Source organism: Dipteris shenzhenensis, chromosome 15 (genome assembly GCF_047967505.1).
Source record: "Dipteris shenzhenensis isolate YYH24624 ecotype China chromosome 15, Dip_SZ_1.0, whole genome shotgun sequence".
Classification (NCBI taxonomy): domain Eukaryota; kingdom Viridiplantae; phylum Streptophyta; class Polypodiopsida; order Gleicheniales; family Dipteridaceae; genus Dipteris; species Dipteris shenzhenensis.
Genome location: NC_141610.1, coordinates 17,525,346 through 17,531,916, shown reverse-complemented (window position 1 = coordinate 17,531,916; position 6,571 = coordinate 17,525,346).

Sequence of the window (6,571 nt, the reverse complement as noted above, 5' to 3'; positions counted from 1 at the left end):
GGCCTCTTCTTGCTTTTCCTCTTGTGTTGTTGATTGATACAAGACCCATATCTCTGTGGCACTTGGATTGCATTGGTTAGGAAAAGAGTTAAATTCCTCTAGTTCATGAAGCTCATGTCCAACAAATAGCCAATAAAGAGAAATGAAACATTCTTATAGTGTGGCACATAATTTAAAAACAATGAGCAACTCTTATACAAATTCCAATGATGAGAAGGTGTCGGCCAGTGGTTGTGGCTGTGGTCTTGATTTTCTTGTACCTACGGCTTTTTTTGCCTCTAGTTGTTCCACACTCCCCTACCCTATCTTTTTGCCTTGGTCGTTACTCTACTTTCTAGGTTGCACTCCCAATGGGTCTCAGATCTCATAGCTGTTTCCGCTACAAAATCCTCTCAAAACTACTCAATTCATTCTTTTGCAAGGTCGCATTGTCACCACATTTTGTTTCTTCTCAGAATAGCACACTTGGATCTTACACCAATGATACAATGTCTCAAGTAAGAGGGCTTTCCTGCTCAATTCCACCCAGCCACAAGATTCATGAGAAAACCACTTAGCTTTATGAGAGAGAAAGAATATCCTACCTCTTGTTTTTCCATCTTTCTCTCTCCTTCCACCTTGGAATGCTCTCTAGAACTCTCCCTCTAGCTTAGTGCTTGCCAAGTGGCCTCATTTCATGGTGCCATGTGTCCCATAAGGGATCTCTTTCACTAAGCCCACTCTTGGGCTATCCTTTGCACCCCTCATAAATGCTCAGCCCCCCTATACCCGAGCCCTCTAGGCCCTATAATATGCAAGCACTATTGAGCCCTCTGGCTTCCTGCCTTGCCATAACCAAGTCACAAAGCTTACATAAGTATGGCTAACGTAACATTGTGACATCGTCTGTGGAACTTGCATTACAAAATAAGCATAACCATGCTACATCAGCCTTTCAATACAATGTAGGTTGAATCTTTGGACCACACAATACTAGAGAGAGAGCTTGTATGGTTGAGGTAAATAGGAAACTTCACCCGAGATGGGCTATTGGGGATGCGATGGGAGTAGTTGAGTGCATGTGATCGCATTTGTGGAGACCTTATCTTGGAATGATTGGGTATCATCATGCACTAGCACCTCCAATACAAAAGACACCCTTAGTCATTAGCCACTACTTGTTTTATGGAAAGTATTAGACTTGTCTAGTTTTTAGTAGATTTCAAAAAAATTTTGAACGATAGAAAGTCCCCAAATCTTGTCACTTCAAAAAATAATTGGAATAATATATATTTATAAACATGTCTAACCTTGTGCCTTTGAAACTATAGGAAATTATAGCCTCTCCAAATATTAAGATATTCAACCCTTGGGAGATAAACGGGATAAAACCCTCTATTGCAACATGTCCCTTAACCTTCTACTTACAAGGTAATATATACCATTCTCAAGATAGCAACATGAGTCCCAATCTAACTTGATTTATGAATAATTCATATGAATTCTCAATACAGTCTATTGTATCTTCCTGCTTGGTTAGTGATATCCGTAAATGTGCCAATAAACTATTGGGCTACAAGGGCAATAAGAAGACCCTAGATCTAGTGTGTTATTTCTAAATACAATGTTCTAAACCTTTAAGATAGATAAAATTTTCCATTAAATTACATTAATTTCAAGCTTTGATGTGTGTTTGTAGTGCATGTGCATGTGCATGTGCATGTGTTTGTGTGTGTATGTGCATGTGTATCTGTATATGCATTCACATTCCATGATATTTACTTGAACCAAGTTTGGTTTCAAATCATATAGTTCTCTCTCTCTCTCTCTCTCTCTCTCTCTCTCTCTCTCTCTCTCGATTAAGAAGAAGATTTAGTGATTGGAGCTTTTAGGACCAAATAAAGCTCTCAAATTGACCTAAAGTATTGTGAATAATCTTGAATGGGAGTAGAGAAGCTCATAAAAGAGCTATAGGAGTGGACTGATAGTTATTCAGAGGATTCAACTCAAGGAGAAAGCTTTAAAGATGTAGCTTTTATAGCTTGAAGAACAAATGCCTTAAGTCAAGGAGAAGAGCTAAGCTCTATGATGTAACATTGTGACGTCATCCGTGGAACTTGCATTACAAGATAAGCATAACCATGCTACATCAACCATTCAATACAATATAGGTTGAATATTTAGACTACACAATAGTAGAAAGAGAGCTTGTATGGTTGAGGTAGATAGGAAACTTCACCCAAAATGGGCTATTGGGGATGCGATGGGAGTAGTTGAGTGCATGTGATTGCATTTGTGGAGACCTTATCTTGGAATGATTGGGTAGAGATAACATCTATGGTGTCTATATCCTCAAGAAACATCCAATATGGTGCCTTGGAAATCAATGATTTAGGCTTCTTGCATTGCCATTTCTAGGCCTAACGAGTAGCTATTACATCCCTTGGTTCAAGACTAAGTAAACATTATACATCTACTACACCCAAAGCAAGACTAGATAAATTATTATGAATTCAATCATATTGCAAGATAGGTTAACTCAGCTAGCATACTCATGATGCACTAGCACCTCCAACTTAAAAGACACCCTTAGTCATTAGCCACTACTTGTTCTATGGAAAGTATTAGACTTGTCCAGTTTTTAGTAGATTTCCCAAAAAAAAAAGAATGATAGAAAGGCGCCAAATCTTGTCATGTCAAAAAATAATTGGAATAATATATATTTATAAACATTTCTAACCTTGTGCCTTTGAAACTATAGGAAATTATGGTCTCTCAAAATATTAAGATATTTAACCCTTGGGAGATAAACTGGATAAAACCCCTATTGCAACATGTCCCTTAACCTTCTACTTACAAGGTGATATATATCATTCTCAAGATAGCAACATGAGTCCCAATCTAACTTGATTTATGAATAATTCATATGAATTCTCTATACAATCTAATGTATCTCCCTGCTTGGTTAGTGATATCCGTAAATGTGCCAATAAACTATTGGGCTACAAGGGCAATAAGAAGACCCTATACCTAGTGTGTTATTTCTAAATACAATGTTCGAAACCTTTAAGATAGATAAAATTTTCCATTAAATCACATTAATTTCAAGTTTTGATGTGTGTCTATAGTGCATGCACATGTGTTTGTGTGTGTATGTGCATGTGTATCTGTATATGCATTCACATTCCATGATACTTAATTGAACCAAGTTTGGTTTCAAATCATATAGTTCTCTCTCTCTCTCTCTCTCTCTCTCTCTCTCTCTCTCTCTCTCTCTCTCTCTCTCTCTCTCTCTCTCGCGATCTCGATTGAGAAGAAGCTTTAGTGACTGGAGAAAGCAACCAAATAAAGCTCTCAAATTGACCTAAAGTATTGAATAATCTTGAATGGGAGTAGAGAAGCTCATAAAAGAGCTATAGGAGAGGATGTTGAGATATCGAGCTCCACTCGCGATATGCCAGGGTGACTGTTGTGCATTTATGTCACCGACTTGTTAGCTGGAGATGCGGTTGGTACACCGCCCACGAATAATAGCTGGATGATAGCTATCCTTATCTACTCTAGTTTGTGGCTCAGTTAGTATGCCACCTTAGTTAGTTGAGTTTGGTTTGAGACCCACATATAGGGTTCTTCTATTTTCTTTGTACTAGAGTTCTTTTGGCTTTCACAACTAAGAAGAGGAAAAACTGTTTTCAGCCTCCACCTTTGTATGTATTCCCCCATTGTGATTGTGAGAAAGCCTCAAGTGAGACTCCTTCCCTCTCTCCCACTATCTTCACATGGTATCAGAGCCTTGTTCGTGGTAAGGAGCTCAAGAAAGCAAGCCAAGTTCGTGGTGTCCTGGTAAGAGGACCAGTGTTGCTTTCCTATTTCGAGTTTGGGAGCAAATCTCTGCAGGTAGCACAGCCAAAAGTGCAAGAGTGCACTGTCTTAGATTGAGACGCCCTTCGCGGTTTGACGAGAGCGTAGTATATGCTGCGAGTAAGGGCGAAGCCCTTAGTGACGTTATTTTTCTGATTCGAGGTCATTTCGGGGCCCGTTTTGGAGACGGAAGTTCTCCACAGGCACTCAGAAAAAGGCCCTGTTTTTGCTGTGCGACCACTGTTCTGCGGGTCGGTGAAAAGTTGCCGCAGAAATTGCATCGTATGCCTTTGTGTAGAGATATTGGGAGTTGCAGATTCATGCTTGTTGCCTGTTGATGCAAAATCGTCACTAGGAAGTGACTATGTGGTGAAATACCACTTTCGTCAATTTTGCAGTTCTGCCCGTGTGAGGCAAAAGCTGTGTTTTTTGCAGTGACAGAATATTTTGCAGTGTTCTGTAATGGCATCTGATTCTCTTTCACATATTGTCACTGAAAAGCTTGACAAGAACAAATGAAGAAGAACCTGTTCTTCCTAATGTTCCCAGTCAACAGGAAATGCAGGCATTCAAAGGATGGCATGAGAGAGCCAGGAAAGTTATGTACTGGCTGTCTATCAGTATTTCGGACTCCATGATTGTGCATATTCAGGATGCAAGTACGCCAAAGGAGGCATGGGATACTTTGGCAAAAATGTACAGCACAAATACGCAAGCCAGGAAAATGCAGCTCAAGCAGGAGCTGCACAATGTGCAGAGAGAAAACATGAGCATCAATGACTACCACATGAAGGTGAAGAAAATTGCGGATGCACTTGCTTCCATTGGGTCGCCAATGGATGATGACGATTTGGTTTCTGTGACCTTGAATGGTCTAGGAAAGGATTATGCACAATTCCGGACATCCATTGCCATCCGTGAAAAATTTCCAGATTTTGAGGAGTTGATTGCTCTTCTAATTTCTGAAGAGCAGAGAAATGGGGGTGCATCTTCTTCAGCAGGAACTTCAAAAGAAACTGTCTTCTACTCGAATGCTGGCAGAGGTAGAGGAGGCCGATCTGCAGGCCATGATAGAAATCAAAATATGCAGCAAACGCAAGAAAACTAGTCCTATGTAGGAGGACGTGGTAACTCTAGAGGCAGGGGGAGCCAAAGAGGCCGTGGTGGATGGCAGAGAGGCCAAAATGCAAACAGCAATGTTGAATGCTACTATTGTGGCAAAATGGGTCATATGGCTAAGGACTGCTATAAAAAGCAGAATGACATTATGACTGGAAAATTGCAGCAAGGCAATTATGCATCTTCTAGTAGGCAGGGTAATGACAGAAATGAGCATCTATTTATGGTGCAGCATATGACCAATTCTGTGACAAGTGCAGAAGAACGAAATGATGTGTGGTATGTTGACTCAGGTGCATCAAACCACATGACAGGTCATGCAGAATGGATGCAAGATGCAAGGAAAATGAAAAAACCAGGATTTGTGGAGACTGGTGATGATACTGCACATCCTATTATGCAGATTGGCAAAATTCCTTTGTCTATGCAGGATGGGAAAAAGAAATACTTGTCTGATGTATTTCATGTCCCGAACATCACCAAGAACCTGGTTTCTGTTGGTCAGATGGTTGAGCAGGGCTTGCAAGTCAGATTTAATCCTCATGGATGCTTTGTTGAGGATATGAAAAATAATGGTCGCTTGATAGCAAAAGGAAAGAAGAAGGGCAGGATGTTTACGTTGGATGCAGACATGCCTGAATTGAGTGCAGCAATGTTTGCACATGGGACCGGTGTAGTTGCAGATATTGATATCTGGCACAAACGCATTGGTCATGTTAATATACAGCGACTTAAATCAATGCAAGCCCAAAATATTGTTGCAGGATTGCCTAAATTCAAGGTTGCAGAAATGCACAAGGTTTGTGAAGCCTATCAGTTTGGGAAACAGGCAAGGAAACCTTTTCCTAGGCATGTTCAAGAGAGTAAAAAGCCATTGGAATTAATCCACTCTGATGTGTGGATTACTAAAGCTGCATCTATTGGTGGCTGTCACTATTTTGTCACATTTATTGATGACTTCAGCAGAAAACTTTGGGTGTATTTTATGAAAAAGAAAAGTGAAGTGTTTGGGCACTTCAAAGCTTTCAAAGCTATGGTTGAAAAAGAAACAGGCCTGCAAATAAAATGCCTAAGGTCAGATGGAGGGGGAGAGTACCTCTCAAACGAGTTTGCAAGGTTCTTGCAAGAGCATGGTATAAAGCAGCAATATTCATGCAGTCATACCCCACAGCAAAATGGAATTGCAGAAAGGAAAAACATGCATATTGGAGAGGTATCTCGGGCTATGCTAAATGAAAAAGATCTACCAGATTATTATTGGGCTGAAGCAGTTGCTACAGCAGTTTATATAATGAACAGGACTCCCACTGCAGCAATACATGGCATGACGCCAGAGGAGATGTATACTGGTAGGAAACCAGATATTTCTCATTTGAAAATTTTTGGTTGCATTGCCTATGTCCATGTGCCAGATGAGTTGAGGTCCAAGTTGGATCCAAAAGCTGAGAAGTGCGTCTTTATTGGTTATTCTCTGCAGCAGAAAGGGTATAGATGCTATAACCCTTCTACTCGTAAGTTTACAGTGAGCAGAGATGTTGTTTTTGATGAGATGAGCAGCTGGTATAAACCAGTAAATGTGATGATCGATGTAGATGCACAAAATGGTAATGCT